The sequence below is a fragment of the Lonchura striata genome, chromosome 11 (genome assembly GCF_050655825.1).
Source record: "Lonchura striata isolate lonStrDom1 chromosome 11, ASM5065582v1, whole genome shotgun sequence".
Taxonomy (NCBI): Eukaryota; Metazoa; Chordata; class Aves; order Passeriformes; family Estrildidae; genus Lonchura; species Lonchura striata.
The window spans coordinates 20,186,405-20,209,604 of NC_140713.1; the positions used below are offsets into that span (position 1 = coordinate 20,186,405).

A 23,200-nucleotide genomic window follows, 5' to 3' on the forward strand; every position below is an offset into this window, starting at 1 on the left:
ATTGGAAAGAGTTCACCTGTGCCTGAAACTACCTACACTGTCACCAGACAGAAAGACACTGGAGCAGCAGAGTCCCACCCTGGGAAGTGCAGCTGCAGCACAGGAAAATAAGCAACTCCTGGCCAAACAACCAGGCTGAATCTGAGAGGCAGCTGTCCCCAGAGCCCTGCTTGGCCCCAGCAGCAGCAGCAGGGACCTGTTGGAACCCTGGTTTTCCCTGCCTGGCAGTGGCTCAGGTACCTCTGCTCTCCATTACCCAGGGCAGGTGTACCCCAGGCAGCTCAGAGGGTTTGAGCAGGGCTTTGCTGCCACCTAGAACTGAGATTACCAAATCCCAGCTGGGAAGGGAAGCTCTAAGCCTGCTCAGGTGTGGGGCTCTCAGTCAGTGGAATTTTCTCCACAGCAGGCATGGCATTTACTCGGGGGGAAATGTCAATGACAGCAGAGCTAAGCCCATACAATTTATTTACAAGCGTGTTTTGAGATGATTGTGGAGTGTAGCTGACCTTGAAATACATTCCTCTGTGAGGACTTTGGCAGGGAGCTATTTTTACGCTACAATAAAATTTCCAGTGCTGTGACCCCACCCTGGTTTCGTGCCATGGCCTTCTGCCTGCTCAGAGTGACAACCCCCAGCCGAGGCAAGGAGCCACAGCCACCCTCTCCTCTGCCTGAGCCTGGGAGCCCTCTGAGAAAGAGAAGTAAAAGTGGATAAAGAACATATCTGAAACCTCTCAAAACTTCACCAGGATTAGAGAAAAGAACCCACCCATCTTCAAACTGCAGCAGGTGAACTCACCTTGTAACTAATGCCTCAAAAATGGACAAGTTTTTTCTTAGATGGGACTATTTTCTGGAAAAACAGAGCACTTCAGACATTATGTGCCCTCTTTTCTTTTATATAGCCAACATGCACTGGAAGTCTGATACACATTCAAAACCAATGAAAAAATCTTACTGATCTGAGGACTCTGTGCTCCTCAAAATATTTGTATCAATCCTTTTCTTTTAAATTCCCAGACAAGTTATTTGAGGTTCACCTCTTATTGTCACAGATTTGCTCTTCCTAAGTTATTGTTTCTACTAGAACTTTCTCTTGCAAAACCATTTTCTGAAGAATTCACAGACACTTCTAGAGCTATTCATATATTGGTTGTATATCAAGTGAAAAATCCAGGCCACTGAAAATATTATGCAGCTTCTTCAGTGGACTGTGCAGTCAGATTGCTCTGATAAGATGGCAGATGCAACCTAGGAAATTAAAGCCAGTACTGTGGATTTGTATTTTGAACCTGGTTTAGAGCACAATGAACATTTAAAGCAGCTTTGTACAAAGCCCATGTCCAGGGATGAATCTTGTTTTGTAGCCATGATCATGGTGGGGTCAAAGTCTGCTGAAAAAATCCAGGTGTCCTAGAGGTAAATGTTCATTAGGTGATTTTATTTAAGGCTTATTACAATGTTCTAGGAAACCATTCAGTGGGGGTTTTTTATGCTTGCATATACCCTTGAATGTAAATTTGGAGGCATGCAGAATTATATGATTCCATGGAAATTAACATGGCAATGAATATTAACATGACAATTAATAATACACTTAAATGTGTGTCATGCAGTTGAGTGAGCCAAGAATGAACCAAATGTGTTGTACCAACTAACCCCCCACAGTTACAAGACAGAAACGAACAGCATTTTGTAATTATACACAGTGACATATTTTCTCATATCTACTGCCAAAAAAAATATCACTTTTGGGAATTAAAAGAGAGAGCAGCAAATAGAAACAGCTATGTCATCAGTAATTGCAAACATGTTTTCAGCTCCAGCTTCTGATAACCATCCAAAGGCGTTCTTTTAATTGGTAAAATTGACAACTGTCCAAAAATAGAGGAGTCCTTAAGGGCCATGTTCACTCCTAACAAGTCAGATAACGAAATCAGAGTACCTAGAAAGTTTTGCAATGAGATGGGAATTAGCAAATAAGCAGTACAACCAAAAAAGAAACAGTGCTGCTGCTAAAGGGGCTTTTTAGATATTACAAGACTCCATTAACTTTGCCCCATGGGGTCTGATCAAGTTGTCCATAAGAGATGGACAACAGATTGACTCACTATATTTAAAATATAACCATCTCTCTCAGGAACACTAAGAGGATTGCTTAAGACAAGTCTTCTTAACACTGGCACTCTCTAGCATGTGATAAAACAAGCTGATGAAATCTGAAACAACTTTAGAGCTGACAGAGAACTTGGTTTCAGAGCTTTACAACTGAAGGATGCTTTTGTAAGGCATTATTCTTAGATGCAGGTGAGATCCCAGCCCAAGATGCTCCTCAGTGGCAGTGGGAGAAGCTGATGATCCCCCACCTCACCTACAGGAAAAGTGGCTCATGTGAACCAGGTCTATAAAACCATCCAGAGGCAAGCAAAAGGAGACTCTGCCAGGTCTCCTCTGCAGCCAAAAAAGCCATTTCATCAGCATGATCATGTTTGAACATTAATCCTTACTTAACAAGGATTATTGCTTGATAACATCACAGGCAAGCAGGAAAGTAAGGTCCCTACTCTGAAGTTTCTTATCTAAAGAAATTTTGTCTCCCAAGCATCACACTGTACCCTTCATTAAACAATGAAGACAGAAGCCCACAGACTCTGCTCCTCATCGACTGAACAGGAATTAGGACACTGAAATATCTAATACTGGGTGTCTAGGGAATTCAGAATACCAAAATATCTGCAGGTCCTAGATGGCATAACAAGTAATAAAAAAACACTTCAGTGGTAATAGCCCTAGTGCTGGTCATTTCCAGCTGGAACTGGCCAGGAGAGCTCTCACTAAGAGAAATGTCTCTTTATTCACCCAGCTGAACAAACATGTACTAAAAGCCTGTATGAACTACAGTTCTCTGTCCTCTCCCCACACAGGTCTATTCCATATACCCCATATCAATATTTTGCCATTTGCTACTAAAGGTTGTGAGAGAAGTAAACTGCAAGTTCACTTGAAATCAGCATTTCTCCCTATGATTAACTGTCTCCTGTCTACTTGCAGCATTTAAGTGACCAAAAATACTTAATTCAAAGAATAATTAATAAAACTTTTTGGGGCCCAAGAGTTGTCACAGACATATCTTTTGTACACCATAAACTATGTGTAAATATATATTTGGACAGTTGTTGAAAATGTTTATTTTTTCCCAAACACCACAGCTCTTTTCAAACAGCATCGCTTGATGGCATAATGCACATTTCAAGATGTTTCAATAGTCTGTTTTATTTATAGTTATTTACTCAATAGAGTGCATAAAGCCTTCAAAGCTTCTTTGGGCTATGTGTGGACTAAGTAAGCATCTACCCATTTTTTTCATTTGCAGTTGATTGACCAATCTGTAGAACACACTGCAATCAGACATTGCACTTTAGTTAAAAAACAAGACTTCATTATTACCTGAGGAGAGTTACCATGATATTTGTACATCCACAGGGAACAATTCTGCTCCCAGGATCCAGTGTGAATCCAAAGCACACCCATTAACCAGTGCTCTTATGCTGTTTTTCTCCTCTTGGTAAGTAGCAGGATAATTCAACTCTTTCTGAAACACACAGGAAGTTACAGATGAGGCAGAGCCCACTGTTAGTAAGATTTCCACTAACTTTATTTTAATGTAGGAACAAGCATTTAGCAATGTTTCTTTGTTTCCCTCTAGTTCCGCTGGCCTCTTTCATGTAAAACTTGGACTGAAATCTCCTTTCTCAAGTTTTACAACATGCTCAATTCAAACATGGGAATACAGGTTGATAAAGAAAGGATCTGACAAGTAGCACACCACAGAATCTTCAAGCCTGAATTGTTATGTTTCCCACTGAGTAGGCCAGTCACAAAAATCTGGTTCCTATTTCAGTGCTGTCACTATCCTGTTGATGGTATCCTGGTCATCACAGAACAGTACCTCTGTTTTCTCCTCCTGCAAATTCCATTGCAATATGTTTTGGTGCAATAAAGGTGCAACTAAAAATGGTTGTGATTGGTTTTGGTGTTGGTACTGTTGTTAAGCAAAGTTTCTTTAAATGTTCAAGCTACTCCTCTGCCCTGTGCAGAAACTACTCCAATACTATCCCAGATGCTATTGCATCACCAACAAAACTGGAAAGTATTCAGAGCACTTAAGAGATTTGCAGAGACAGACTTAAGAGTGAACACTGCATCAATTTACCACAGGCCTATCTATATATCACAGATATCAAATTCAATTTTAAATGCAAGAAGGGAAAAAATGAGAGATGAAATTCATATACTGTAATTAAATGGAAAACACATGCAAACTGTAGCAAAAAATAATAGAAACATGAATCGTGTGTGTTGCATCTGTCTGTTATTACAGTAGGAGTGGCAATGATTAGTAGAAATAGGGTTGCAAAATTATTTCTTATATAATATCACTTCCTGTGCCCACAGGGTAAATGTGATAAAGACAGCTCAGCCCTAGGCGAGGGCAAAGGCAGAAAACAGAGATCTTTCTGCTGGGAAAGAAGAGCACTTGGTTGCACAGGAGCCAAAGGAGGTGCCAACTTCTCATCCTTTGAAGGTACCAGCAACCAGTCTTGGAGCTGGCACAGCTCTTGGGGAAAAAGATACACTGCCAGGGACCTGCTGCCTAGATATCCCAGTCAAGGAGAATCTGTTTCAGAGTCACCCTGCACAGAGGAGAAATGCTATGGATAGTCTAAAAGCTCCGAAATGTTGATTTTGTGGACAGTATCATGTAAATTTAATGGTGCATAAATGTGACTTTTTACATGTTCACTCAGGCTGGGAATTTGCAACTGTGCACACACACGGATGGCCCCACTCCCAGAGAGAATATTCCCATGCTCAGCATTATTCATGAACCTTGTGCCATCCCTTTCACATGTGAAATGTAAACCAGCTCCATTAAAGCACAGACATGGGTGTCTTTCCATTCAGGACTGAAGAGGCAGCAGCCAGGCACTGGTGCATGGTGGTGGTGGACTGTGCTTTTCTCTAAGACCTCTTCCAGTGCAGAACTTCTAACGTGTTGCCCAAGAACACGAGATAAAGCCCTGGCAAGCTTGAGCTGGCAATCTGGGTGGAGGATCTCCCCCCCTCCACCCAAGCCTGACTCAGCTCCCTGCAGCTGAAATAGGAAGGGGCAAGATCTTTGAAGCAAGCAATCACTTTGGCTGCCTTTTGGAAGTGCTTAAATAGGTGACCCCAGTGGGGACATACAAAGTTTGCAGCACTGAAGTCCCACATTAGTTCTTCTGTCCACCAGAAACCAGGCTGGGCTGCAGTAGATTTGAGTGATGTTCTCTGTGCAGCTGCACTGCCTCCCAAAAATGCAAAGGAGAGGAAGCTAAACCAGCTTAAAACATCTCTGTTCCCTCCTGTTTTCAGGAGCTGCATCACTCAATGCACACATGCCCAGCACTTACATCCATGCTGCTTCGAGCCCTGCTGCATTGACAGAACCAACACAAATGCTCCTGGATTCTTCACACACTGTGCTGCCTTTGGAAAAGTTGGGGGGAGGAGGGTATTTTTCTGCAAATAGGATTTTTCATAAACTACATAGTCACTTTTTGCTATTACAAATACAAGAGCAATAACAATATATACAGGCCTGAGCAGTAATAGAGATTCTGGCAGATATTTTTTCCCTGTCATAAGCACACTGGGCCTAAGGCAAGGTTTTCCTCTATTTAATAAAGAAAATGGAAAGGTAGGGAGAAAAATAAAATTAAAAAAAACCCTGCATTGCCTCTCAAATTACACAAGCTGCTAAATATTTAGGGCATTCTTTCCCACAAACATTTCAAATGGATGAGAAAGAGGTTTATCTTCTTGACAGTTCACATCCTCTTGTGGGCCAGACTCATTCCTCTGGAAGCTCACTGAAGTCAATGAGACAGCAGCAGGGATGACAGATGAAGCTCACGATCCACATTTCAGTGGTACCTGTCTACCATTCAGACAAATCAGCTCAGGATTAAGATGCAAGTGAAGACACTAAAGGTTCAGGTTGAGGAGAGAACGAAAACAGCATAAACAGTCTAAAATCTGCAGCAAACACATGTCTAATTCCCCCCTCAGTCTCTTGGCTACAAATGAAGGGCTTGAACAATGCAAGGGGGACATTATTTTTCAGTACTTGACTAGAGTGACACCTGCTCTGGCTGTTTGGGGTTTTTTTCCCCAGTTTTAGTGAATTGCCATCATGTACTCTCACTGCATGGCTGGTTATCCTTCTTGTAAAGAACAGAGAAGTGTTTACTGTTCATTATCAATTGGTCAGCCTGCAAACAGCTTTGCAAATCATCAGTTTCAAAACAGTTCCAACTTCCTTCAAAACACCAGCAAAAACTCCATTGGCCTTTTAAACTGGAACTAGGAAAACTGATTGCAATAACAGGCTTCAACCAATCTGAATTTATTACCAATTGAATTAGAAGTTCACCATGAGTCCAAATGAAAATCAGTAAACAGTCATTAGATCAAGTAAAAATGAAAGTCAAAAGACAAGAAGCAATAGCTGTAATCATCCATCCAAAATTAACTTATCAGCTATCAAGCAAATAACTGCTATGTTAAAAGCTTTTTCAGTTGGGCCACTTGTTCTTCATAATAATTGAAATACAATGCTTTAATAAAAGAGTTTCATTTATATTCTGGTAGTCAAGCTATCACTTAACTTGATTCTGGGCTGTTCTCAATTAAGAACTGTTTATGGTCTCCAAAATCCCTTTTTGGATGCTTCTGAGGTTCTGCACCAGAAAGAGGAGGGGAAAATTGGCAAATCATAATAGAGATGTGAGTGCTGTGCTAGGGAAAAAGAGCAACCACCCCTATGGAATCTGGATTCTAAACTCAACCAAAGCCAAGCTGCGATGAAATGTAAAGCTTTGGCCAAATTCCTAAATTCTAGTATCATGATTTTCATTTACAGTGCTTACTTTGCAGCACGTATTGATTTCACGTTGGGCAAAGCGCTACTTTTGTGACAAATTTTCCATCTGCGAGGTTTTCCTCTGCCATTTCCCAGCTCTACTCCCATACCGAGCTCCCCACGTCCTGCCCTGGGTGAGCTTCATCCCCGAGGCACAGAGCTGCCCTCTGACAGCCCCATCACACTGAGAGTGAGGATGGGCTCGTCCCAGCCACCCTGGTGTCCTGTCGGAATCTGAGGTATTGATGATTCCCAGATTGTAGAAAGTCTCTGTCTTTCTGCCCCTGCCAAAGAAGAAGTCATAATTCCTCTGTGCTGGTTTCAAGGTTGTTTATTCTGTTTATCTCTAACATGTTCTGCTGCCCTGCCCAGCTCTGTCCTGCAGGGCAGCGTGTGGGGCTCTGCCCTCAGTGGGATGTGACAAACATTAAATACCAGAAACTCCCTGGGCTGGATTTACAAGAACGTGCCAATATCTGTCACCTACGTTGGACAGTGTGTCCCCAGCCTGAACCAACAGAAAAATGCCAACACCACAGTGACACATGGAGGGCATGAAGAAGGAGAAAAAGGACAAGGCACACCCAATTTCCTCCAGCTTGTCCCCTTTGGACCCCTAATCTAGAATCCTAAAATTTTACTTTTGCACCTGTGCCACACTTAATTATTACTGATATCAAACACTCAGAGCTTGTAATTCATTCTGTAAGACTGAAAACCCTTTTCCATGGACAGAGATCAGAGCCAGTGTCTCTGGGGGCTTTGTCCAGGGGGGTTCCTGACCCCTGCCAGGGTCCCAGACCTGCCAGGGCAGCCAGAGGGAAGCCCTGGATTCCCACAGTGTCCCACCCCCCAATTTTTGGAGGCCACCTGGCTGCCTCACACTGTGCTGAGGCTCAGAGGCACAGCACACAGCCTCTGATACCATCCTCCCCTCTGCTGCACAAAGGGGAAGCCATGAGAACATGACAGAGGCAGCCACTGCTCTTCCTCACTTCAAAAGACAATACCCTGGCACTAATAATCCTTCACACTTAGGAACAGCCAGCTTTATAAACAGTAATTAAAGATGCCTTCTGGTGTACCTGCAAAGGAAACATGATTTTTGTTCACTACAAGGACCACATTTTCTTTTGTGACTTCTAATTAAAGGAGCCAAACTGAAGCACAAAAGGATTCATTTTCAGGGCAACAAGCAACTACAGGTCACATTTTATGACCTTTTAACAACATCTCCTAAAAGGAGCTAAAAGTTAAAATCTGAGATTTTCAGTAAAAAGCCTCAGTTTTTAATTTCAGAAACTTTCTGCAGACTGCTAATCAGTAATTTTGAAAGAGGGGCACGATTAAAGATTGTGAAATCTGCTAAATCAGTTTTACATATACATATAAAAAAAAATCCCTTGCTTATTCCCCTGACATCGCATTGAGTAAACCTGCCAGGGGTGAATTAAAGCAGCATTCTAAGATTCACTATATTGACTGTTCATTGGCTTGTGCCTCTCCTTTCATTTTTAATCTTCAAACTGGCCAAGGCTTTTACCACTCTCCATTTCTACAAAAATTAAGCTTCCTCTGAGCACCACCTGGAAGTGAAAACTGGTCACAGAGCCCTGCCCACTCAGAAAACCCCATGCAGCCCAGGTGAGCCCAGAGACACCAAGTCACTGCTCTGTCTAATTACAAACCCGAGGCAGATTAACCTTTGATGACTAAATTAATCTTCTAAATAAAATGAATATGCATCAGCCTGCAAATTAGGATTAAATGCTTAGCAGAATCTTTATGTGATCAAGCAGGTTTTGTGGTGCAGATGTTAACCATTAACATAAAGCTATAAAATCATTCTCTTTTTCTTATAATAACACCTAACAATTCCAAAGCCACCTTTCATCTGAGAATCTCAAAGGGTTTCATAAACATAATTAATTAACCCTCTCAGCATCTGAGACAAGAGCATAATAATATCCCCATGCAACAGCTGAAGAAACAGAGGCACAGCAACATCCTGGATCGTGTGCCTCGGACTGTGCGGAAGGGGGATGTTAAATGCTTTGAAGAGAAAGCAAAGACCAGGTTTCTGCTGCCTGCAGCCCTGCTCTCACATAGACAGGCACGGTGGCTTCTCCAGGAGGCTGAACTCCTGCCATGTCCCTCTGGACATGCCCATGGAGGCTCAGGACAGCCTTTGAGGTTGGCATCACCTCCAGCAGGCAATGGAGAACAGGAGATGCAGGCACTGCCTCACCTCCCATCTGCACCAGGACAGCTTTCCCTGGAAAATCTTCTCCAGATTAAAAAAAAAAAAAAAATGTTTCTTTTGGATTTTTTTTTGGGCACTAAGAACTACCAGTCCCTTGAGGTACTTTTCCCTCACACATGCCAACAATTTAGTCACAAGGAGACTCCAGTGACAGCATTCACACTTCTTTTTTTGACTGCTAGTGTCCCTGCAATGTGATTTCTATGTCTTCATGGAATAAAAAGCCTGCATGGAAAGCTACTGCTTCCATCTGCATTTTGACACTGCCATGGGAGAGATGTGCCTGTGGTTCTTCCAGGCTCTCACAGAAGACCAAATGTTTTCAGGGAATCAAGGAAAACTGCTGAGGACTACACTGTGTGCTCATTCTTCCAACAGCACATTATTTCCATGGCGTTTACAATGAGGAATTTAGAAAATATATACATCACAACTTTTCAGCCTTACAACTTCTGATTTTAATTTCATTATTTTCAAGCCTTACGCATTTCATTATTATCAAACTGTAAAATTAAGTTTTAATTTGATCTATTTAAGTCAAAACTAATGTAAGAGTATTGCTGACCTACAGATAGGCATGGGGGAATTTACATTCTTGATAATTCAATTTGTTGGCACATTTTTGTTGTCTAATTGTAGCAGCTTCTCCTGGTGTATAAGTTTTCTTTTATATAAACTAATCTGCTGGTGTAAAATGTCTGTTGTAAAAATGTAATTTGATTTGTTAAAGAGGTAACTGGATAAGTTCTCAAGGTCAGTTTAAATTTCTTGGCTATTAAAAGGAATTTTGAACAAAAAATTTACCATTATGTAGGAATACTGACATCACATACATAACTTTGATATATAAGTGACTTCCTCAGTACTGGAAGTTAGACATTGAAAAGCATTTGTTGTGTTCATACAATGACTGCTAAAATCCATGGAAAAATTCCAAGGACTTTAATAAGCTTTGAATTGGGCACATTATTACTATGAATGTAATTCTGGATACCTCCCATAACATCTAGGCCATGTGAGAAACTTAGGAAAAGCAATTAACATTCTTGCATCGACTTTTGTATTTACATTTGAAATTTACCATTTAAGACTTTAATTCTCCATAAAACTGCTTAAATATACATAACTTCAGTGTTATTTAAATGTTTTATGATCTTCCTGAAATTATCCGCTAATTAAAATCACTTTCTTTTACTTAGTATCTTAAATTTACCTAATTTTATTTTATTTGGAAGGAATTGGATTTAATGTGCAGGTTTTGTTCATTTTCTTTCTGAGGAAATCTTAATTTGGAAGGAAAATTATGATTATATGGTAGGGAGAAGGATGTCTTGAAGGCTGCAGAATTAAACTAGTGGTAATCATTAGCTACCATGTATGACATGATGTATATAATTAAGAAATAAATTTATTACAGAAACTTGGAATTATCAATTAAAAAGTAGTCAGTGTGGTCCCCCAAGGTCTGATATGATTACCTGCCTTATCTGGGCTGTCACTTCCAATGCTGGCTGGAATCTCAAAGACCTCAGAGGGGGCTCCCTGTGTCAAGTTAAATAAGTGAGACAACCTTAGTGGAAAAATGCAATGATATGAGGCGGGTGCAAACAGAACTCTTCCAGAGGAGAAGAAAGAGATCAATTTAAACCTGAAGATTACTGGCAGCTGCTCTTCCTTCCTAATGTACTTCTGAATGGACTGGCAGGACCATTCCATCTGTGGCTGTACCCCAGTCTGCTTGATGTGCCAAGGAACTCAGGGGGCATTAAAGGACACCCCAGCCTGTTACATTTTTTTCTCACCTACAACCTCTGAAGACTTTGATTTTTTTCTTTGAGTTTTCTCAGGTTTAAGGCCAGAAGAAACAGTTAAATTATGTACTCTGACCTTGTATATATGCCAGGCCACTAAGCTACACTCACTGGCCTCTTTTTCTCGAAGCTCCCTATCATCTCACTGATCCACAAACATGTCTCAATTATGAGGCAGTGAATCAGTGTAAAAAAATAAACAGCTCCTCCCACCTGCCTTTGTCTCCAAAATCTCAGCTCCAGCAAAACTCTGTTGCTCACCCTGAAACAGAATGAAAAATTTGGCATCCTCTGATGAATTAGATTTTGTTTTTCGTGCAGAGTGTCTCACATCTTTATTGCTCTGGGCTCTAGTTTGGACTAAAAATAAAATTAATAGAAAGTGTCACCTCATCATATTTTTTACCTGATTGGTGTAGATGGATCTTAAATACTTTATATCCAGCTATGGAGGCTGAGTACACCTTTTTATGAATTCAGATACAAACTGCATAAAGTTAAAACACAAGTTGTTCATCCACAGACTCAACATAAAAACCTAATTTTTAGAAGCACTATAAAACTTCTTCAAACCAATATACATCAAGAAACATAACATACTGTTCACAACTCCAGTACCTGCCTATGCAGTAAAACTTTTGACATTTACCAGAGACAGAGAAAAGGAATATAACAGTCCAAAACTCATGATAGGGTTTTTAGGATATGATTTGAAGACTGTCTGTTGGCTCCAAAATAAAGACTCCTGGAGACACAAGGAGCCTGACAGACAGTGATTGTCTCCTCTTTTAAAACTGTGCTGACAGCATCAACTGTTGTTCACTCTGGTGTCAGGGAGTGTCAGGAAGAGTGAAACACTTCTTACCTTACCACGTCATGCAAAATTTAGCACCTCTGTCTTTCCCTGGATTCGCCCCACGAGCGTTCCAAACGTGCACAACAAAACCACATGAAACTCAGATGATTTCAGATCACGTTACAAAGTCAAAACACAGAACAGATTCACAGAAACATTTGCTAAGGTTCACCAACCTGTTGAGTGAACCTGGGCCCTGTTCCAAGCAAATCTGGATTGATTAATGTTTTCTTTAAATCAACATCACCTGATGTTCTCTGCTACTGATGTGAATCTCAGCTTTTACTTTCCTCTTTGGGATTTTGGGCTGGTGTAAGTGCACAGCTGAAAACAGCACATGGAACGAACATTCATCTATGTATAACTGAAGAACATGTATCACTGCTTCTGCAAGGAAATAAAATATTGCAAAACCTTATCCCTCCAGCCTCATCAGTATTTTGCAGTATTATGAGCTTTTGGAGGAGGGTTTGGTGTAGGGCTTTTTTCAAACTGTTGATGCATTTAAGAACACAGCAGTAAAGGAGCTCTTTCTTCATTTCAACCATGGGACCAAAGCGAGATACACTCAGCTGTACAAGGAGTGGAATTTCTCTAATGGATCTCTTGAAATCAATGGAACTACTTATGGAGTAATTTACCATTACCCGTTGTGAGTGAGAGCTACTGTAAATAAGCTTTGGAAAGTATATTCCAGCTACAGCTATGCTTGGTGGTTTGTAATATTCCAGCACTCGCTAAATAGAAATAAATAAAGTGGGAGACAGTGATACTCTGATTTCTGCTCTGACTGTATATTTGTTGGGAGTGTCCAAGCAATCAGAACACTCCATAAATACCTTGTCATGCCTGTGGGATTCCATGCAAATTTATAATCCATCACTGAAGCAGGCAGCAGCTCTTGAAGACATGCTAAAGCACTTCTAGGTTGAATGTAATTCATTGTTACACTCTCTGGCTGAGTGTTTATTTCCTCTTTCAGGAAGAAGTGGCTACAAGTGGAGCAGCTGTATCCTGGAAATTTCACTTAAAATTTGCACCATATTAAGTAATTATTGAGCAAAAGCTCTGTATTTTATCACTCAATTTATCTTCTTTCCATACAAATTCTTTGTCAGCAACCTTTACATTCAGGAATTCTTTGAACATGGTATTTCTACACCTATATCTTTATCTGAAAACTGACAAGTTTTCAGGATTGAGACAGGTAAAACTATTCAGATGAACAAGATGAACCTGTCCCACCCTGTTCTCACTAGACATACATAAGTATGTATTTTGTATATCTAAAAGATACCTGTTCATCACATATTTGTACTATTTTTTTTTTTTTATTTCTGACTCCTAGTTTCAGAGAAATAAAAAATTGAGGAAAATAATAAAGAAGAGCCAAAGCTTCTGTTGGAACAGAAAAGGAGCAGCAATATTGTAAGACAGACTGTTCCCTCCGTTTCTTCTGGCCAATTTGTAGTCCCAGCAGATTTGCAGAAACTTTGAACAAGCACAGAGGCCTGGCAGTGCTGCCATGAGCTGAACCCTCTCACCCTGTGAAACTCAACCACTGCGACTTCATAGGCAGCTTTGGCAAAACACAGACAAGATCAACCCGAGCGAAAAAGAGATTTAAAACTGACTGGATTTTCAAGAAGAATTTTTGTCAGCAACTGAAAAAAGCCCCAGGATTTCATCAGGGAACTTCCTAGCAGCTTAATTCCTCACTGATACGTGCTGTTGGGGTCCATCCCCAGTGTCCTGGGCTCCTGCTTTTCCTTTTGCTGCTGACTTAGACATCAGTGTCCACTAAGGATCTAAAGAAAGGAATCTTTAATGTTCAGGCTGTAAATATGCCACAGAGCCCCAAGAGCCTAACATATGTCAAAGGCATGAAATGATGGCCATGAAAGGGAGTCCTACATCTGTGTTTGCTTAGCTGAAGAACTGCAGGGCTGACCTGTGGACTGATGTGGCTGTTTAATATGGTCTCTGCAAACCGTTCAATACCATCAGAACTGCTGGTTAATCCTCTTACCAGTACCATTGACATTATTTCATGTTCTACTAATTCCAAGCCATCTGTAGAAATACTTGCCTCTCTGGCAAGACAATAGACAGTGGCTGAATTTTTTAAAGGCTGCAGTTCTAATAATCGTCCAGGTATAATTTCAGAACAAGATTATTATATTTTTTTTATGGGAGCATTTTGCATAATGTTATAGCGTGAGTCTCACCTCATTTTACTTGTGCAAGTCAGGAGTAAAGGTAATTAAAATGCATGGGAAGGACTTAACTTTGAAATAGAATATTCTGAAACTAATATCCAAGTATGTTTTGAGATCATATCTCCAAAGGTGTTCACATGCAAAGACCTCAATTATTTGGATTTTGGAAGAATAAAAATTAAATTTCAAATTAACAAAATAAAAAAGATGGGATTTGAAAACTTCAGAGGTATCTATATTTCTACTTTGCAACTGAAGCAGTTTCTGCAACTGCAGTTTCCTTTTCATCTGAATTTCCCATGTAGACTTTGTGACAATAACAAAAATGGACACAATCAGCTTTTTCACATGGTGATTCCCAATTCAGTGTTGAACATTAAAAAAAAAAAAACACTCAAAATTACCCAAAAATTAAGCAAGAAAATGCCTGGTTAATAAAAACAATCTCTTTTAATGATTTTCTCATGTATTTCCGAAGAGTCCCAAAGAGTGCTAGACCGTGAAGGAGAATGATGCAAGGGAGTAAAAACTTTCTGACTTTGGAAGGAACCAATGTTTTTGAAGCTGTCCAATCATTCTTACCTCTCTTTGCAACCTTTAGGGAGTCACAATCCATCCACAAGAATCAATTATTGACTGTAACAGTAAGAGCCTTGTGTCACCACTCCTATCGTGTCACTGTCTTCTGTCAGAGAGCACTGTGGGTCTGAAACCAAAGCAGACACAGAGTGTGAATGAACTGCAAAAAACCAAAGTATTTCAAAATCTGGGAGGCTGGTTAACACCACTGTCCTGCTCTGAGCACTGCACATCACAGAAACTGGTGGAGGAAAGAATGTTTCTGTAGACAATACACTCAGGCCCCCACTATCACTTAATCCCTCTTCCAACTCTGCCAAATTCCAGCTGCAAGCCATACACCAAAGGAGCAGAGCTAATAGCAAAGTAAGTCATATCTATTGGCTTCTTTGCCAGCATTTCACAACAGATATCATCTGATTAGGTGCTAAGTGGGACTATTTGCACTTTTGCTTATGGCACATATAATTATGTAATTCTGTATAATGCCCAAATGACTGTTTAAGTAGCAGCTGCAGAAAACAGACATTGGTTGGACAGCACAGAAAATACAAATTTAAATAAAGCCAGCGCAGGAAAAAAATACACAGCTAACACGTACATATATATGTATTTATACACCTTCAGGACTATCAAACATGGAACAAGATCATGTCAGTGAAACCTCTGACAAGCAGGACTCTGCCTCTTGCTCCTTGAAAGTTTTGCCAGTGATGGTCCAGTGACATTTAACTTATTTCTAATTTTCAGATGATACATCCTAATTTCATTTCTCAGGAACAGAACTTCCATGAGCTTTGATTAGAGGAGCCACAAAGTATCAAGGTTAGTTTGAAGTGCTGTTATATTTTAAAACACATCCTCCTAAGCATTTGGGTAAGGTGGTTGCAGTGGTAGGAGTCTGCCACAGAGGTGCTCCACAGAGGTCAAAAGGAGATCACTATTTGTTTAATTTAAATAAATCAATTTGTTAAACAAGGAGCTTCTGAGATTATACGGTCAGAGGGTGGAGAGCAAAGAAAGATAATTATTTTTGTTTGCATAAATCATTTTCTTATTACTTGGGGATCAGGGTGGTATTGTTTGGGTTGGAGAAAGGAGGGCAAAAGAAGATAACTGTATCAATTTGCTGATTGGGGTTACATGGGATTTTGCTGCTGGGGCTGGAGAAAAGAAAGAAGATCATTATTTTTATTTAAATAAATCAATTTGTTGTGATCAGGGATCACATGAGGTTGTGCTGTTTGCAAGGAAGGCATAGGAAATTCTCCTTTATGGATAGCTGGTTGCAGAACAAATGTTTAGGCACTATTCTATCAAATGGAAAAAAAACCCCAAACTCTTCAAGACTACAGAACAGGATTTCTATTTTTTTCTTTTGAAGGACCCTGACTTTGTCATCTTGTATTGGCCTCTAACTTAACACACTCACTGCTAAACTTTTAATGCACTGAATCAAGAATGTATCTATATGTATGTGTGTGGACATGTATATAAACCATGTATACAGACAATTAAAGAAAGAAAATGAAAGAGATTAAAAAAAAAATAAATTACAGCTACCAGGGCCTGATCCTGCAGAAGCCCTTGTACTTTGAGGCAATGCTGATGCAACCACTGTACAAACTGTGATTGCCTTCCCAGGACACAGGACCAGCTCTCCAGTGGGGAACATTCACTGCAATCAATGGCCATTCTGTGCACACACACTTTAAGGGCCTGATATTTGTTGCTTCTTTTCTGAAGCAATTAATGAAGCTCTGTGTGTAATTTTAAAGGCCCTTCATGAACTAACTGGAAATCTACAGTACTGAACATCAGTGAACTCATATCCAAAACTAATAGCTTCAGTATCACTGCCAAAAATTGACTAAGCGCTCTTTGTGCCTGCAAATGGGGTTCTGTGGGCAGTATCCTTCTATCTGCCTTCAAGGGATAATCTCCTCTTACAAATAAAACAATTGTTTCATTTGCTCATTGCAATGGTTGAATGAAGCTGCAGAAACGAATCTCACTGGTTTTGAATGTTCTCAAGTCAATCAAGAGCGGATTTGGGGAGCGGGGTGGCTTTCAATTACCACATGTTGCTATTTGTAGAACTAGTTTTAAAAATGTCTTTTCACAGGTTTAGATGTGACTCATGGAAAATAATAAGCCAACCATTCCTCTCAGTATACCAAGTTAAAATATGGCTTGAATATAGTGTAAAAGTCAAAAATCCATATCTGCATGATCAAGTGCCCCATATATTAACCTTGGAGTGAAAAGAAGGAATAATCCAGTTAGCTCTTTAGCAAATAAAACAATGTTGAAGTAATTACAGAAAATAGTGGGCTGCAACCATCCCTCAGATACTTTCAGAGCCAGTAGCGTAGTCCAAGGGATCAATTTGTGTTTGTAACAAGAATGATAAATCTAACTAAACATCTTTATTTTTACAGTACGTTAAAGAAGCATTTTTATTTAGTGCAGTCATATATCTCCACATTATTCTGAAGTATGCTTCTTTATTGCTTTTATGTCTCCAGAACTGCCTGAGGAAAGCATCCTTTTCTCCTTGTGTTTCATTGTTGTTACCCTTGTAGAGTATAACATGCACAAACTTGATTATGATTAATTGAGGGCCTCGGCAAATTATGTTTTTTATTCCTTTCCATCTAAGTCTTCCATCTGCTCAAGAATTAAAAAAAAAAAAAAAAGAGAAATTTTACATTTATAAGGACACTTAGGGCTTTCTGGATAAATCATCAGAACAACTAGTTCAGCAATAATGGCTACAAGCAAAGTCTTCCTTCAGTCTTACATCATCAACACATTAATGCGTCTCCATCCTACAAGTGAGGCAAGAGAGGGTGATAACTGGTCCAACCTCATTTGCTCTTGCTGCAGAGCTGGAATTTCAAACTGAATCCAACCAGGTTAGGATACAGCTCAATTAGATCCTGCCACCAAAGAACCACTTGCAGCAGTGAAGTGCAAGGTCTGTAAACATGAACAGCCGTGTCCCTCGGCACCGTGCAGGCAGCATCAAGCTGGCTGTTTTTAAGAGGCACTGCTGAAGTTTTCACCCAAGGTGCTGCAGCTGCACAGCCCAGCCCATTAAGCCTGGTGTACCACATCAGATAAGGCCCTTCCTTTAGGGTTTATGATTCAGGTATAAATGCTTGCCATCCCCTGGAAACTGGCAAATGAGGGTGCACTTGGCAGTCCAGGGTTTTCTTAATAGGATGAATGACAGAAGCGAGAAGTCGTGTTTAACCTGTACGACCGCGAGGAGGAAAAGGCAGGGCTTTTTCATTTAAAGACAACCTTGCTGGCACGCAGCTCACAATGGGGATGAGAAGGCAAAATTATTGAGAAATTTGCTCCTCTGAGACCACAGAGTTGAAATAACTAAAGAATCAAACAATTTTAGCAACTGGAACACAGATATAATCAGTCCTTAAAAGGTTGGTCTGGACAGCTGGTGGTGTGGGGACAGGGGCTTTGGATTTATGACAAGGTCAGCACCAGTGGCATTTTTCTTACTCAGCCAATAATGAGAATTGAGTTGTTGGCCTTGGCCCAGGTCCCTGTGAGCAACACTGCAAGTGACTGACACCACACCATTCTGGAACCACCACTGAGCAAGACAGGTTAAATCTGCACGCTTGGCACTGGCAGGAACCATGGAGCACTGGTGTGATCTGCTGCTGTAAGTCAGCTGTAAAGGTAGTGACTCCCATGGGAGGTATAAAAATCATCACCTAAGATTGGTCTAATTGCTGTAAAGGTGGCATCTAGTGACCAGCAGGAGAGTTACTGCAGTGTCACTGCACACAGGTGGTCAGAGTGGAGACTGACAAAACATCAAAAGAGAAAGAGTTCGTGGTTCAACTGAATCAAATCAGATTTGGAGGTAGATACAGAAGCTACACTTCCTCTGCCAGGGTTTGTAGAAAATCCTTGTCAAATATGTACTGACAGCCATGCTGTAAAACCTCTCAGCAGCTCACTGACATAAAATTCTCTGGTAGCCTCATAGGAGATCAAGAAACTACTTTGAGTAATAGGTATGATTTGTATAGAAAAACCATTTCTGTGGGAACAGCACTATGGATCAAGAGTCCTCCATGGCAGAGTGAACAAAGTACAGAGAAATGGTACTGATGAATGCCACATGGAATCCAGGCACTACCCATGTGCCAGGAAAAAGCATTCCCTTCTTAGCTAGGAAAGGAGGAATGTTCTATTAATCAAATCCAAAATGGTTTTATTCCCAGTTGAACCTCCCTTCATATTGGTCAAGTGACTTCAGCTTCTGAGGCTCACAAAAAGGAGAGGCTGCATTTACCTACCACTGCACAGGCTCTTAGCAAGAATGATTCACTGGAGTAAACTTTTCCAGTGATATGTATCACCCTTCCCTGCTGCAATGACATGGTTTGGATAGAAGTGAGGGATGTTTGATGACTTCATTCCTCCAAGAAGCAATCCCTGCACCTCCAGGCCCAAAGGGATCACCACTCAGCAATGAGATAAGAAACCTGGTGACAAAGCTACTGGACTCTCTGGTCAGAACCCCCTGGAACAGATGTCCCAGCTCCCTCTGGGGACTGCTACAACTGCTGCAGTCCCCTCCCCTCCCTCTGCTCACACACTGAGTATACACAGGGGCACAAAGTCAATTCAGTCCTCTGTGGAAAGCCCTGCATGAAGCCTCTTTAATTTGGCTTTGTGCAAGTGTGTGAATCTCACCCTGATGCTTTCTGGGTACTCAGGGAAACATTGGAATGGCAGCACAGCAGAAATGGAAAAGCATTCTCATTCTTCGGCAGCAAATAATTTATTTCATGTCCACCACCTTTTTGGGTTTTTTCCCCCGCTGCCTGTGTTTGTAAGTGAAATTAATTTATGAAGAGCTTAGCTAATAATTATTGGTGAGACGATCCTGTCAATCTCCAAAGGTAAATAAGAATGGGTTCTAGCTTACAACTGCATGTCACATGACTGCGCATTTTTTCTAATTTAATAAATATTAACCTTTCTGTCTTTTAGGGGCACTGTACAAGATTTTTTTTATTTTCTGATGTGACAAGGGTACAAGCCAAAACTATTCCTATTATATAAAAAGGCAAATTTTCCTTATTTCATTTCAAGACAAGACATTGTTCAAATTAAAATTAAAATGCACACAGATAATATCTTCTTTTACATGAATCTATGCAAATGCTATTTAGGGTGTGCCTCTTTTTCTAACCGCAAATTCTTCTAACATCAGATAAAGGAGATTTATCGTCATATTCCCACTTTATCTTCTAACTTTTGCCTAGTGGGAAAGCATAAAGCAGACAGGTGACCCCCCAAAACGACTGTAGGAAAGGATCTTACATCAAGGCACTTGGCAGAAGCTCAGAAGATCTTTTGGAAGTTGCCACTTTGCCAAAGACTTTCCTGGCTGCCTTGAGCTGATGGCTTTCCTTCCTTGAGCCTCAGTTTCCTGACTGTAAAGAAGGCACAGAAAAGTTCTTCTTCCTTTTTTTTTTCTATCTTATTCCTATTGCAAGTCCTTCCAGGCAAGTCTGATTATGCACTTAGCACATGGGGTCTCCAAACTCAGCTGGAGCCTTCAGGCATTCCTGTAGTATAAATAACAATAATGATGATGAAGCATTAAAATAGACAGAACTTGTTCTTTGTTCACTACAACGTGAATCAAACTGTGGCTGGACTTATATCTAACACCACCAGCCAGTTTATTTATGAGAGGATTTATCAGAAGTGGTTGGGTTTAATTTCCTCTAATTCACACTGCATGAAAAATGGCAGTTGTCTGATTTTAATCTAAAACCCAATGATAGGACTTCCCAGAAATAACAAAAATACCACAATGGAGGTATCCAAACAGTAACTAGAGGAGTGCAGTACAGGCTGAGCACGCCTGCTGCCTCACACCTCCACTCCATCCCCTCCCTGCTTCAAATTTTCCAATGGAACCTGTAAAATCAGGATCACTGACACAATACAGGAATTACTAGCAGTAAGAAAAAGAATTGTGGGGCTTCAACTGCCTTCTTTGGCATCTCGATTCACACAAAGAGTTAATCTTTTGTTCTTCGGCTTTTTTTCTTTTTAACTAAGTGGATATGTTTAAGATGTCTTTCCTAAGGTGGAAGGAGGAGGGAGAAGCTGTGAAATAAATCCACTGTCATTTGCAAATGGAACAAATGCCTGAAGTTAAATATGAGTGTGCATCAACAAGCTCACATATTATTGTGGGATGAAAAATAATAAAAAAGTGGAATTCCTTCCCAAACAAATCAGAGAAAGATTCAAAAGCAGGGACCAATCAATACCACCCTGTGATCAACAGGAAATGCTAAGAATAACTGTATATCATGCATGGCTTCAAATTTACAACCAGGACATATAATCTCATTGTAAGGAGAGAGTCAAGTTCAAGAACTTAGCCTCTACAGTAAAGCTCTCATTTTAACTAAAGAAGCTGAGGTCGACGGCCTCTCAAATGAAACAGATAAGGCGACATAGGGTTCTTGTCAGAAACAAATGTTATGTCTCTCCCTACTGAAAAGCTTAAAGATATTATCAGCAAAAGCCTAGTTGGGCCTGAAATGGGTCCCAGAGAAGTAATATTAACCAGGCTCCTGGCAGATCATTTATTTATCTCAAGCTAAATTCAATAAAGAGAGCCATATATAAGTGAGGGAAAATAATGCAGCTGCTAGTAATTTATCATTGGATGGAAAGTCATTGTTATCCTTATCTCTCCAATGATGTTCTATTTCCAACTGGTAATGAATTATGGGGCTTGCCACATCTTTACTATGTGACAGGTCAACACTACCTCATGGGTACTGTACTGTATTTATGCAATCAATAGAGAGTTTGCTGAGAAAATATTGGCAACCTTTTTGCAAGAGTGACCTGGGGCTGCATGGCCTTAGGATCACTGGTGGTGGTCAGTGGATGGAGCAGTATTTCTCTGCTCCTTTAAAACAAAGATGCCTTTGAATGCTTTAAAGGTATTTTTCACTTTATAGAAAGCCAAGCATGTGAAATGAACCACTGGATTGTTAATTAGAAAGCATTCTGCTCATTTAAGCTGGCTCAGCCACCAAAGGGATCTTTTCTGTTCCTTTGTTGCACTTATTAGAGGGATTTATTAAATCAAACTTCAGTACAGACTTACTCAAAATTACTTGTGCCTGTGGTGTCTGGGGCACAGCAGAGGCACGAAGAGCAGGGGTTTGGCCAGGCTGCTGCTGAGATGTGAGGCCAGGCTAACAAGCAGCACTGGGTGTCCCACAGAGCTCCCAAATTCCACACTGAGTGCAGAGGTGGAAGCCATGCAACCCAACACCGTGTTTGCTCTGCTCAAGTCAGCTGTGAGGGACACCCCCAGCACGACCCCTGCAAGAGAGGCAGTGAAAATCTGTGTTATGTGAAGGATGGCTCCAGGAGGAAGAGCCCTGCCACAGGGACACCTGGCTAGGGAAAGGTTTCTGCAGCAGTTCCTTCTCTGGCACCGCTCTCCCATCCCTGAACCAACTGTGTCCATGTTTTCTCTCTCCTCTACTTCTGACCCATTGGGGTCAGTCTTCATTATTCATGAGAAAAGCTCATGTGGATTTAGAAGATTGTGTTTATATTAAAAAAAAGCAGAAATACACTTATTAACTTTTATATGTATTGAGAGGGGGCTGTATATCATAAATGGCAAAAACATTATGATTTTCAAAAACAACTCTTGAAGGAGAAAATTTTCCAAATACATTAAAATTATCTAGAAAAATAATGAAATATTTCAGAGTAAGCAACCTTCTCTCACTAATAATTATCAGATAAATGAAAAACCTACACTATCACAATTTGGCCCAGACCAAATTTAGGCCACTTGATCTTCATGTCATTTAGCACTAACTCCTCCAGAGCTTTCTGCCTGCTTCTCCATTGAGACTACTCATTTGTGGTCATGGATTGTTTCAAGAAATGAGCAATCCAGAAAATCACTTTTTTTTTTTTTTTTTTTTTTTTTTTTTTTTTAGTTTGGATAGGTAGAAAGGTAGAAAAATATGCCTCTTTTAAGGCAGAGTAGGAATATATCTGGAAAAAAAAGAAGGAAATTACAGTCTTGCTGAAGAGAAGTAGCAGTCATGCCAGTGGTAAAAGTTACTGATTGTAGTAACACATGGATTTTTAGCCAGGAAAAAGGATGTCCAGATGAGTTGGATCATCAATGTTGAACCCACAGACTTTTCTGGAAGTGCATAATAGGACAGGACTGTACCCATATGACACCCAAATGAGGCAAGAAGAGAAAAACTAAAGCTGTCTTTTCCCATTATTGTGGGAAAGGGAAATTTGGAGATGCTGGCCAGCTACAGTTCACTTACATAACATATTAGGTGACCTAAATGATACAAGTAAGGCGGCCAAGATTAACTCAGGTGAAAAACAAAGGCAGAGAGCTCCATCCATTGTTAAACAAGGAGCGTGTTTCCTGCTCAC

At 40.5% G+C, this 23,200-nt stretch overlaps 1 long non-coding RNA gene across 27 annotated transcripts in view; it reads right to left on the reverse strand.

The window, feature by feature from the left end:
• Positions 1–23,200, reverse strand: part of LOC110476338 (uncharacterized) — a 524,174-nt gene that overhangs the window by 187,077 nt on the left and 313,897 nt on the right. For 24 of the 27 annotated variants that reach the window (XR_014957972.1, XR_014957963.1, XR_014957961.1 and 21 more), the window contains 4 exons: positions 21,882–22,102; positions 20,063–20,310; positions 14,696–14,819; positions 3,448–3,592 (listed from right to left, as the gene is read on the reverse strand). This is a non-coding gene — a long non-coding RNA (uncharacterized LOC110476338). The remainder of the gene's footprint in view (positions 1–3,447; positions 3,593–14,695; positions 14,820–20,062; positions 20,311–21,881; positions 22,103–23,200) is intronic. The other 3 variants (XR_014957973.1, XR_014957968.1, XR_014957967.1) reach the window with 2 other exon arrangements.